Raw genomic sequence first — 13,367 nt, 5'->3', positions numbered from 1 at the left:
ACTGGTATAACATACAAAAATTGCATTCACTGCAAAATTGTGGTATCAAAGTACAACTAGTACAACTGAGCCATCGGCCATACTTTAAATTGGTCATTAATTGCTTCAATTTTCCCTCTAGTGCATGAACTAGAGTACACCCAATCAATCTTCACACTGACACATTCTCTTACAAGAGCATAGTTATCTGAAAAATGTAGCTTTGCATCAACAAGTTTCAGTTTAGAAACTTCAAAACTGTATTCAGTAGCAATCCTCCAAAAGAGTACATGTCAGAATTTTCAGTGAGTTTTCCACTTGAGGCATTCTCAGGGCCAGATACCCAAAAGTTCCCATAACACTAGTGGTCACATGTGTATTTGTATCTGATGTTGGCTTTGCAAGGCCAAAATCTGAAACTTGTGCCTCAAAACAATTGTCTAGCAGAATATTAGCAGATTTGATGTCTCGGTAGATAACTCGAGGATGACAATCTTCATGCAGGTATGCCAAACCACGAGCAGCACCACATGCAATTTTCATGCATGTTTTTTAGCTCATTGGAGGCCTTCCATTCTTCCCATGTAGGTGGCATTTGAGAGTGCCATTTGGGATGTAGTCATACATAAGAAGCCACTGCTTTGCTTCCAGACAATAGCCTACCAGGGAGACCAAATGCCTATGATGAACTCTGCTGATGATCTCCACTTCGGCCTGGAATTCTTTTTCACCCTGGTTTCTCCCAGTCTTCAGCTGCTTAACAGCTATAAGCATTCCATCAGGTAGGATTCCTTTATACACACATCCAAATCCACCTTCACCAATCAAGTTGGCTTCAGAGAATCCCTGTGAGGCTTTTGACAGCTCATTATAAGTAAACAATGGCATGGAATTTTCCAAGCTCGGCGTCTGAGCGGATTCAGAAGCTGAAGAGGAATTTTCCATCCAGGAGAACAGATAAAACCTCTATGTGATCAACAGTAGTGGTTCACGCAAGCAGGCGACAGATTGCGAAGGCTTGAAGATCAAGGCAAACGATCGGGAGAAGTGAAGAGGGAATAAAAGGCGAAAGCAAACTACCAGCGATAAGTTTGAGGAGCATGAAAGCACCTATCATGTATGGACAGGCTTTCCTGTCCAAAGCCGTAGCTCGGAAGCCAAGTTCTGTGCAGCCCCTCTTGCAGCATCAATGAATTTCTTGCAGCATCAATGAATTTCCTTGCTTCAAGTCAGCTTGTCTCCGATGTTTGGGACGATTTCAAAGAGCATCCCAACTTGATCAAAATGTCAATAGAGTAGGACACGGAGATTCGTTCCTTTTCCTTGCGAGCCTGTACAGTGAGATGATGCAGATGCAACGGCGTAGCCACAGACGAAAAATTAAGTCGTCCTTCTCTTCATCTTCATTTCTTTAACACTGAGAGCTTGATTTCCACATACGACACCAGTAACTCCTGTCCATGTCGAAGCAACACTTTCTTACGTTCTGCCTCTGAACATCTCCTTCCAGCACGCTCTCTCCTTTGCTTTTGTCCTCACGCTTCTGAAGTAAAGGATAAAAATGGAGAATAATCATCAGAAAATCGTTTCAGTAGAAGAGATCTCGATCCAGGTTCCGGTCCACTCCTTCCTTTTTCCCCTATTCGAATTCTTCCCCATCCATTTTTGCCGCCACCACTCGATAATCTTAGACAAATCTAAGAATAGCTTTTTCTATTCTTTCCCCTTTTCTTTCTCTGTAACGGTGCAGAAAAAAAAACAAGGAATCCCCCAAACATTTGGTATTACCAAAGCATCCTTTAAACTCACTCCATAAAGTGATGTTCCTATGCCACATCCAAGGATCCCACCAGCAAACATCAAGCCAAGGAAACTTCCCTATACTTGCAAATCCCAGCAATAAGTGCATTCCAAGAGTCTTCATCTCGACAAGGGAACCCGTTCAGCACTCCTTAAGCTCTGCCCATTACACATGATATTCCTGAATTTACACCTTTGCCTTCATAGCTTAAATGTCAGCTTCTATAAAACTTCCTTTGATTCCACGGTATCCTGCACTTTTCTTCGAGTTCATCATTAAAATTATTAGCTGGATAATGTCCTTTGGCATCAGTTTTTCATATTTTTCTAATACACGCACATCATGCATCCAAACAAAATCATGCGCATGCACTAAGGGAATATATACATTGGATGCGGATTATTAAAATGCATCACACAAACAATGAATCACACGCGGAAATTAACACAAATGCACAACAAAAAAAATGGAGGTGTATACGACTCGGATGCGCAGCAACACGACATCCACCCCCTCTAAACCTGCGCATCCTCCGGATGTGCCAACTAACCAGGATCATTCAACTCCACAAACAGGTCAAGTCCATCTTCTGATTCTAGTAGACCTGTTTCTCCATCAGCTTCATCATCTATGTCTTCTGTCTCTTCTGCTTGTCTTTCTCTTATCTGCTCTTCTTCTGTCAATGCTTCAAGTGCATATTCTTCATCTTCTCTTCTCTTGAAAATCTTGACTCGTTTTCCAGCAATAGGCACCCTCAATGTTGTTCCATCTAACTCAGCCAGCTCATAAGTACCATTGTCAAAAACCTTTTTCACTTCATACGGTCCAAACCATCTTTGAACCATTTTTCTCATGCTACTATGCTGATTTTCTAGACTACTATCATAGAGTAGAACCCAATCTCCTTCTTTTATGGCTCTAGGCCTCAAGCGATGCCTTAAATCAAACCTGTCCTTATTTCTGAGACGGGCTGCCTTCAAACGGTCAATGGCTAGCTGCACATCTTCTGTCCTTCTCTCTAGTTGACGAATCCGAAGGGCTAACAGCTCTTCCCTTGATAAATTTTCATGCCACGGAAGAACACTCCAAGTGAGAGCACAAATTTCAGTAGGCATGACAGGTTTTTGCCCATACATCAACTCCGCAGGCATGTATCCAGTAGTCACACTATGTGTAGAGCGATCAGCCCACAATGCAAAAGGTAGTAATCTCGGCCAATCTCCAATCCGACCTCTACAAGCTTTTGCCAATGCTTTAACTATTGGCGGATGTCCTCTTTCACTTTTGCCATTTCCCTCTGGATTATAGGCAGTAGTAAGAGCCAATTTAATCCCAAGTCGTGAGAAGAATTCTCTAGCTTCATCAGCATCTAGCTCTCCACGATCAGCTGTAATCTTGCCTATACATCCATACCTGCAAAATATTTCTTCCAACAAGAATTTACATACTGTAGTGGTGGTCTTCGTCCGCAACGGTCTACCTTCAACATAGTTTGTAAGATCCTCCCTAGCCAAGACAAGATATCTCATCTGCCAAAGTCCCACTGGCAAAGTAACCAAGTCTACCACCCACTTGTAATGCATACATAGTGGATAAGTCGGATGCAGCTCATCACGATGTCGCACTAAAGAGTAAAGCTGGCAGTCCCTGCAAGTCTCCACAAAATGAGAAACATCTTTATACATCCCTTTCCACCAGTATCTTTCTTTGATTTTCTCACAGGTAGCCCACACACCTCTATGTCCAGCCCATGAGCTCTCATGAAACTCTCGCATAATCTGTATCTGCATCGCTACATCACAAACTACTCTCAAGGGCAAGCCTCCTCTCTTCTTTGGAGGCTTCCAAAGAAAACCATCTTTCAAGAAATACCCATAAGCCTTCCTTCTGATTTTCTTGAATTCATCATCTGTCCAATCAGCTCTTCGAGTCAATGAACTTAGATATTGTCCAATTTGCAGCCATTCATCAACATAAAGTTCTTCAATAAAGGCTTCAACAGTAGATACATGACAATCATGAATAAGGACAGAAGCAGCAAACTCTGTCTCATCATCTTCTGCAAGCATTGACTCCTCATCCTCATATCTCGCTCTAGAAAGCATGTCAGCAACTGGGTTATCTTTCCCTGCTATGTGTCGAAATTCTGGATTCAATGATTTAATATAGGCAATCCATCGAAGCATCGCTATATCTGGAGTCGAGCAACTAGTAATCATGCCAAGCAAAGGCAAACAATCTGTTTCCACAATAACTAAAGCTCCAATAAAATATCCTTTGTCACACTTCAGTGCAGTGACTACTCCCCACAACTCTCTTTGAATCTGCGGATATCTCCTTTGTCGCTCATTAAGAACTTTAGCTCCAAAGCGGATTGCATACCTATTTCCATCAGCATCATCCTGTCCCACAGCCCAACCTATGCCAATAGGGCTAGTATCAACTGTCAACATGATCGGCCGTCCACACTGATAATCCGCTTTACGTAGAGTAGGAGCTGATTGCAACAGCTTCTTGAGCTTACGCATGGCTTTTGAATGCTTCTCATCCCAATGAAATTTCTGCCCCTTTCGAAGCAGCTGATAGAGAACATCTGCAATATGAGCAAAATGAGGAATCCAAATCATGTAAAATACACAAGCTCCCACAAATCTCCGCACCTCTGAAGTAGTCGAGCAATACTCTGCAATCCTGTTTATGGCATCCACCTTTGCAGGAGAAGGCTTTCTGCCATAATATCCAACCATATGCCCAACTATGATGACTTCATTAACAGCAAAGACAGATTTCAGCCCTGAAAGTGTCAAATTTACCTCCTCTAATCGTGTCAAAATTTGCTCACAAGCAATCAAGTGATTAGCCACAAACTGTCTACATCCACGCAAATCAAGACTTTCATTCTTTTCTTCTTCTGCACAACCCTTAATAGGCACATCATCTAGAAAAGGCATGGTAAACTGCGGAATATAGTCTCGAAGAACTCTATGCATAGCATTCATCATATGAGCAACTGAGTTTGTAGCACCTTGAGGCAAGGTACACATCCTCACAAGAGCAATAGGTGTCCGCATAGTAGTAATATCCCTGCTTTCCAAGGCAAGCTGAAACTGATCATAACCTGAATACAAGTCTCCTAGAGAATAGATGGCTCGTCCTGCAAAAGCCTCAGCAAATTCATCCACAACTGGACCTGTACCCACATTCCTGATTGTCACTTTGTTCACGGGCTGCATATCCTGAATAAATCTCAAAGTTCCATTCTTCTTTGGTACAGTAAACCACCTGTTAGAATAAGGTGCAGAAGAGGGTTCCAAAATCCCCATTTTAATCTTCTCATTCAGCAACTCTATCAGCTTTGGCAAGTGTGTTTTAGGCACATGTATAGGACGTATATTCCATGGTACATGAGGAACAGTGAAGATGACCATAGGTGCAACCAATTCGGGACTAATGCAGCCAATTTCATGTGGAAAGAAAGCAAATGCCTTACCATGACGTCCAAGCATCTCTCTAAAACATTCTTTTTCCACTGGAAGCAAAAAATCCTCATTTCCAATCTTCAATTCTACAAGAGTTTCAACTGTAAACTTATGTCCAATATTTACAGGATCCCTCAACATAGGCTGCTTCATAGCTTTTTCAATCTGTTCATCACTATCAGAAGGAAGCGGGCCTGCAACCGGCTTAACCTTCTTATCAACTGTTTTATATTTTGTGTCAACCTTGGCATCATTCAAGCACTCTTTTCTTTGCTGCAATTTCTGCAAATTTTCAGCATCTTTCAACTCTGTTGGCTGAAAAATTTCAGCCTTTAACTCTATGGACTGCATGGGTGCAGTCTGAAACTCTGTATGCAGAAATTTTTCTGCATTCAACTCTGTTGTCTGAATGAATTCAGCCCTCGGCTCTATGGACTGCATAGATGTATCCTGAAACTCTGTATGCAGAAATTTTTCTGCATTCAACTCTGTTGGCTGAATGGATTCAGCCCTCTGCAATTCTATTAGCTGATCAAGGTCAGCCATAAATTCAGTTTGCTGAGTTTCTCAGCCTCTAACTCTGTTTGCAGCATAAAACCAGAAATTTCCTGAAACATATCCAAGGTTTGCACAGGTATGATCTTTGAACCCTTGCATACATCAGTTTTCAGCATTGCTCTTATCTCAAACAATGTATCTGCATAAGACATCCCTTCATACAATCCATCCACATGCTCTTCTGCTTGCAAGATACCTGCATTCTTCAACTCTTTCTCCTTACGACCAATGTACTGCCTGGCAGCTCTAGGCAAATCTGAAATTTTCTGATAACTTACTGAACTATCTGAAGTAAACCCAACAAAGTTATTGGAGAAAGACTGGCTGCCAGGAGGCGAGATCTCCTCTTTTCTCCGCTCCGTACCACTGGCGTCTCGCAAGACAGCGGTACCTAATGAAAATCCAACTCCTTCGCAGGTAGTGGTGCCTCACGCAAGGAGTCCCTGTTTCTCGGATGATTTACCCCAACAGTCATAAACTGAACAGCTCGCATACCATCTTTACTGCGTATCCGCGCATAAGCTGATCCGTCATCCATCACTTTTGTTTCCATTCTTGCTTCTGTAATGAAAGGCTGTCCAAGAATAATCGGATAAGAGCATGAATCCTGAACAAAACAATGATAATCCTCTTCAACATTACCAATAGAAATTCTGATACTCGGACAAGCAGCATACATATCACCAGAAGTATTATTGGTGGCTCTCATGCGCCAGCCATGCTCTGCATCCATAGGCCACTTGCCACTCTCATAAACACCTCGAGCAATAAGATTAATCTCAGAACCATGATCAACTAAAGCGATCAAGGGAATTTGTTTCTCTCCAATCCTTACCACTGTCTCAGTGGTTGCTCTAGCCCAATGACTTCGTGAAAAATGGCTGCGAGGAATGAGAATAGGGGTCTCATCATCTTCATACTGCATAGACTGCACTATTTTCTCCAATTGTGGATTAACAGAAGCATTCTCAATCATCACTGCATCATCATGCTCTTCCCCAAGAGCTCCATGCCACAATCCCTGTAAAGCAAGTCCTTCCATCGCATGTCGTTTCCTCCGCAAAAGATCCTGCATCTGATCCTGTATTTCTCTTCTAGCAATCCCAAGAGCCTCTCCAACAGTAAAAGTGACTTCACTATTCAAAATTCTTTCATGAAAAATCTTACTCATATCCGTTTGCATATCAAGGTCTGACAAGAGCTTGAATCCTGGCTCTTTTCTTGGTTGCCTCTTTTCTTTCTGCTTGTCTCCCATTGGTTGATCAGAACCTGTTTGAGCTGGAGAATTTGGCATAGGTGGAGCTGTAACAGGTGGTGAAACAAAGTCACCCCCTCTAGTCTTTTTGGAGGAGCTAGGACCCTCCTCATATCTTCTTCTCTTTTCCTCAACCATGGCATCTAAACCCTGCGTTTTAGCCATATAAGCAAAAATAGAATACCTGTCAACAGGAGAATCCCATCCTGTTTCTCCTCGGATGCTAGAGCCCACACAAGTCATAGTAGAAGTTTGAACTTTCCCTCTTCTCGCTATCTCCAAGGCAGAAGACCATAAAGCAGAGTCTCCATCAGATTTCTGCTCAAGCTGGACTCCAAAAGCTGAAGCATCTCCTCTAACACTCACATAAGCTGATCGCGCAGCCATATCATCAACAAGCTTCTTCATACCTCCCTTACCAAAGTTCGTGTCAAGAGGAGCGCCAGTCTCTGTCAGCCATATCTTCCCATCTTGTCCCCAGAACACTACATTCTTCTTACGTGCTTCCTGAAAAGCATCACAATCTCTGCAGTGTTGGTGCTCTGTACTATCACACCAAATACATCGTCGTCCTTTTCTTTGACCAGCTGGAAAAGCAGTCACTGGAGCAGGTGCTACAGCAGGTACTGACATAAGTTGCTCCTTTAACTTACCAACTTCAGCTTTGACTGCTTCAATTGTCAAATCCGCCAAGCCTTTAATAACATCATCTACAGATAAGGGCACTGGAGCAGCAGGAACTGGTGGATTCACAACAGTTGGAGTAGGCTTAGGCAAAGAAGTTGCAGCAGGGATAGAAGAAGAAGTCTCCAAAGATTTCTCAGGAACTGATCCTGTATTTCGATGCAATCTGACTCTCCTGCGCTGCTTCTTGACAAGAGCATTCACAGCATCAATGACATGTCTCCACTCAGTCTTTAAACCTGAATCAGTAGCTTGATCTTCCAAAAGATCATCCAACTTTTCCTGTAAATCAGCATCTGCAGCTTGCAAAAATAACTCCACTTTCTGCATCTCCAAAGCTTGCTGTTCAGTCCCATCCAACTGATCATAACGGCTTTCAAACTCTCGCAGAAGAGCGGTAACAGAAAGTCCCTTATTAGGCATAGAAACCCATGCTAAAAAATTCCTGCGATTCATAAGACCTGTATCCTCCAGGAAATATTCATCTTTTAATGCCTTTTTAAATTCAGCCCAACCTGCATGTGCCTCTTGAATTTCTGCAATTCGACCTTCAAGAGCGCGCACCACGATCCGCAAGAAGTAGCGGCTCCAAACATCTTGAGAAACCCCAAAAAACTTCATCTTTTCTTCATACAAATGCAGGTAAGTTGACACTTGCTGGCCATTAAACTGCTTCATCTCCTGTTGGACAGCTTTCAAAGCATCCATAGCATCACTGTCACGTTTTGCATGAGCTTGCTGCTGCATATACATGGTAAATGACTGAAACAGGTTCTTCATGACATTATCATCTGTCATCTCTTCTTGCGAGTCTCCCATCTTGCTGATGACGCAGCACTTTCACGTCGGGTTCACCAGAAATGTCGTAGAGTTCATGCAAGGGCTGCAGAACACGGGGTTCAAGGTACAGCAAGAAATAAAGACTAACAAGACGATCTCAATAACACAATATTTGATGCCAAAGATCACTATATTGCTGGTCAAGTAATTTACATGAGTTCCGTGTTCAAAAAAAAAATCTGCAGTATCGGCACATAGGCTTGATGAGTTCAACTGGGCAGCAATCCTTGTGATCAATTTTCAGAAATCCATACAGTGCATTGCAATACATTAAAGTTCTGTGAGCAACTGGTATAACATACAAAAATTGCATTCACTGCAAAATTGTGGTATCAAAGTACAACTAGTACAACTGAGCCATCGGCCATACTTTAAATTGGTCATTAATTGCTTCAATTTTCCCTCTAGTGCATGAACTAGAGTACACCCAATCAATCTTCACACTGACACATTCTCTTACAAGAGCATAGTTATCTGAAAAATGTAGCTTTGCATCAACAAGTTTCAGTTTAGAAACTTCAAAACTGTATTCAGTAGCAATCCTCCAAAAGAGTACATGTCAGAATTTTCAGTGAGTTTTCCACTTGAGGCATTCTCAGGGCCAGATACCCAAATGTTCCCATAACACTAGTGGTCACATATGTATTTGTATCTGATGTTGGCTTTGCAAGGCCAAAATCTGAAACTTGTGCCTCAAAACAATTGTCTAGCAGAATATTAGCAGATTTGATGTCTCGGTAGATAACTCGAGGATGACAATCTTCATGCAGGTATGCCAAACCACGAGCAGCACCACATGCAATTTTCATGCATGTTTTTTAGCTCATTGGAGGCCTTCCATTCTTCCCATGTAGGTGGCATTTCAGAGTGCCATTTGGGATGTAGTCATACATAAGAAGTCGCTGCTTTGCTTCCAGACAATAGCCTACCAGGGAGACCAAATGCCTATGATGAACTCTGCTGATGATCTCCACTTCGGCCTGGAATTCTTTTTCACCCTGGTTTCTCCCAGTTTTCAGCTGCTTAACAGCTATAAGCATTCCATCAGGTAGGATTCCTTTATACACACATCCAAATCCACCTTCACCAATCAAGTTGGCTTCAGAGAATCCCTGTGAGGCTTTTGACAGCTCATTATAAGTAAACAATGGCATGGAATTTTCCAAGCTCGGCGTCTGAGCGGATTCAGAAGCTGAAGAGGAATTTTCCATCCAGGAGAACAGATAAAACCTCTATGTGATCAACAGTAGTGGTTCACGCAAGCAGGCGACAGATTGCGAAGGCTTGAAGATCAAGGCAAACGATCGGGAGAAGTGAAGAGGGAATAAAAGGCGAAAGCAAACTACCAGCGATAAGTTTGAGGAGCATGAAAGCACCTATCATGTATGGACAGGCTTTCCTGTCCAAAGCCGTAGCTCGGAAGCCAAGTTCTGTGCAGCCCCTCTTGCAGCATCAATGAATTTCTTGCAGCATCAATGAATTTCCTTGCTTCAAGTCAGCTTGTCTCCGATGTTTGGGACGATTTCAAAGAGCATCCCAACTTGATCAAAATGTCAATAGAGTAGGACGCGGAGATTCGTTCCTTTTCCTTGCGAGCCTGTACAGTGAGATGATGCAGATGCAACGGCGTAGCCACAGACGAAAAATTAAGTCGTCCTTCTCTTCATCTTCATTTCTTTAACACTGAGAGCTTGATTTCCACATACGACACCAGTAACTCCTGTCCATGTCGAAGCAACACTTTCTTACGTTCTGCCTCTGAACATCTCCTTCCAGCACGCTCTCTCCTTTGCTTTTGTCCTCACGCTTCTGAAGTAAAGGATAAAAATGGAGAATAATCATCAGAAAATCGTTTCAGTAGAAGAGATCTCGATCCAGGTTCCGGTCCACTCCTTCCTTTTTCCCCTATTCGAATTCTTCCCCATCCATTTTTGCCGCCACCACTCGATAATCTTAGACAAATCTAAGAATAGCTTTTTCTATTCTTTCCCCTTTTCTTTCTCTGTAACGGTGCAGAAAAAAAAACAAGGAATCCCCCAAACATTTGGTATTACCAAAGCATCCTTTAAACTCACTCCATAAAGTGATGTTCCTATGCCACATCCAAGGATCCCACCAGCAAACATCAAGCCAAGGAAACTTCCCTATACTTGCAAATCCCAGCAATAAGTGCATTCCAAGAGTCTTCATCTCGACAAGGGAACCCGTTCAGCACTCCTTAAGCTCTGCCCATTACACATGATATTCCTGAATTTACACCTTTGCCTTCATAGCTTAAATGTCAGCTTCTATAAAACTTCCTTTGATTCCACGGTATCCTGCACTTTTCTTCGAGTTCATCATTAAAATTATCAACTGGATAATGTCCTTTGGCATCAGTTTTTCATATTTTTCTAATACACGCACATCATGCATCCAAACAAAATCATGCGCATGCACTAAGGGAATATATACATTGGATGCGGATTATTAAAATGCATCACACAAACAATGAATCACACGCGGAAATTAACACAAATGCACAACAAAAAAAATGGAGGTGTATACGACTCGGATGCGCAGCAACACGACAGCGTTGAAAGGAGGCACCGAGCCATATGCTCATGCTACCATCCTCTTTGTTTAAACCGGTTCCTATATGCCAAGTGCAATGCATAAATCAAATCTTTTCTTATCTTTCAATTTTTCAGCCCCTTTTCATCCAACTCTTAGCATTTTGCATCATTGATCAGTTAGATAGGGTTTCTATGCATTTTTCCTTTTTAAAAGAACGGTAAATACGCACAAAACACAGAAACGGGGACAAACCGAGGCCATCCCTGTGCTTTTACATCGTTATACATTGCACAAACATAGATATAATTTTCCCTAATTTTCCTCAGCCCATTTTTCATTTTTTCCTAATTTTAAACCCATTTTTCCCATTTTTGGGCATTTTTTCCTATTTTTCTTTAATGAATAATGACTAAAAATGAAAATTGATTGTGGGCTATGGCCCTTAGGTTCATTGACAGCAAAAACTCAGATTTAGTTGGTGTGACATATCATATTTCTCATTTATATAGAAAAAAAAACCCGATTTTACCCTTAAAACGCGTGTTTTTATGTATTTTAACACTAATTTCGGCCATGTAGCCTTATATTTTTCTGATTTTTAGAGCATAAACTGATCAAACTCATGGCAAAAAATATCATATAGAACTTTCATCCCATATAAACAGGATTTCATAAAGCAAATAGCATAAAAAGATCATTTTTCTTTATAAAAATAGCATTACTGCTTATTTTCAAGTCTTGGTTTCTTGGTCTTGATTACGGGACTGATTTCCATCATGCATTTAATGCTCAACATGACCCCGCATTGCCATCTCCAGCCCCTCTTCATCCACGGAGCAATCCGATCTTTGCTGGATCAGCATCCGCCATTCCTTCTTCTTCTTTCTTCTTCCCGCGTGCACCGCCCCTTAGAGGAGAGAGAGGGAGGAGAGAGAAAGACTGAGTTTCTCTCTCTCCAATGAGGCCATCATTTTCTGCATGAGAGACGGCGATACGATCGGCAAGAAGTGTGGGATTTCATGTAGGCATCTCATCCATGGCTTCTTCATAGCCACCATGCCTCAATTTTGGGAGGGGGGCATCAGTTTGCATCGCTCTGATCTGCGCACCGACATGCCCTCCTACGTCACGAAAAATTAAGGGGGGGGGGTCCCAAGAGGCACCCCCTTTGACCCTCCTCTTCAATTCTGGCCCTTTCCGGCCTTTCCCGCGTCCGATATCCAAATCGCATTCCGAAAAATTCTGGGCGTCCGCCTCGGCATCCTAGACTGGCCGGCAGCTTCCCTGACTCGCACAGGCACATGGAAAAATTACTAAAAATCTGCAAGTGTCGCATGGGCGTCTTTAGAGCATTTGACGCTTAAAATTGTCCTAGGTCGAGCCGTCGCCTCCGATGTTGAATATTTTTCCCTTGATATTCATAATTTTTAGCTATTTTTAAGCACTTCTCGGCATCAAGACTCCGCTCTCAGAGACATATGTCAACCCGTACATATCCTCTGATGAGGAGGGCAACCCAGTCCTGATGGACTATCGGTCGGTGCCGGTGATGGCATTAGGTAGAGGAAGAGGCAGAGGCTTTGGAGGGCCAAGCCAAGATCCGATCACATGCTGGACCTGCGGCCATCCAGGCCACATTTCATCACGTTCCCTAGAGAAGGAATAGGCTAACAAGGACAAAGTAGGATCTCCGATGCATAGAATGTGGGATCACTCACCTGTTTCCTGATTGTCCTAGGCGGAAACCATCAACTAGCTCTGCCAACGTACCGTCAGTACCTCTGGGGCTATTTGGAGTGGAAACCTTTGATAGTGAGGACACACCTATCCCACTACAGGTTATAACGTGAGCTCAAACAAGGCAGGCAGGTATCTCCTTGCCTGGACCAAGTAACCTTGACGCAGCCTCAATAGGAAAGAAAAGCCGAAGGAGAAGGAAAAAGAGAACAGACGCGAAGATAACCCTTAAAACCGAGAAAGCCATGACGTTAATGACAGGAAAGAAAGTCAGAGATGCAGAGGCAGAGACCTCAGCCCCGAAGACAAGAGAGCTAGGGAGTGCCAAGGTAGGGGAATATCCCCATCCCAAACGGCAACTTGAAGCTATAGCCAAAGTCAAGGAGTGGGTCAAGGATGCCCAGGAGCACCTCAAGGATGCTGAACCCATACTAGAAGATCCAATGGATGATTTTTCCAGCGTGAACACACCAATCTC

General features: G+C 42.7%; 2 pseudogenes; both read right to left on the bottom strand.

The window, feature by feature from the left end:
* Positions 1-217: 217 nt before the first annotated feature.
* LOC148021209 (proline-rich receptor-like protein kinase PERK1 pseudogene) lies at positions 218-924 on the bottom strand (annotated as a pseudogene).
* An 8,176-nt stretch (positions 925-9,100) lies between these two features.
* Positions 9,101-9,807, bottom strand: LOC148021208 (proline-rich receptor-like protein kinase PERK1 pseudogene; annotated as a pseudogene).
* Between the last annotated feature and the right edge of the window lie 3,560 nt (positions 9,808-13,367).

This window comes from Lygodium microphyllum, chromosome 18 (genome assembly GCF_053477565.2).
Source record: "Lygodium microphyllum isolate KBCC chromosome 18, Lygodium_microphyllum_v1.1.10, whole genome shotgun sequence".
Taxonomy (NCBI): domain Eukaryota; kingdom Viridiplantae; phylum Streptophyta; class Polypodiopsida; order Schizaeales; family Lygodiaceae; genus Lygodium; species Lygodium microphyllum.
This window is presented reverse-complemented; position numbering and strand designations above follow the sequence as displayed.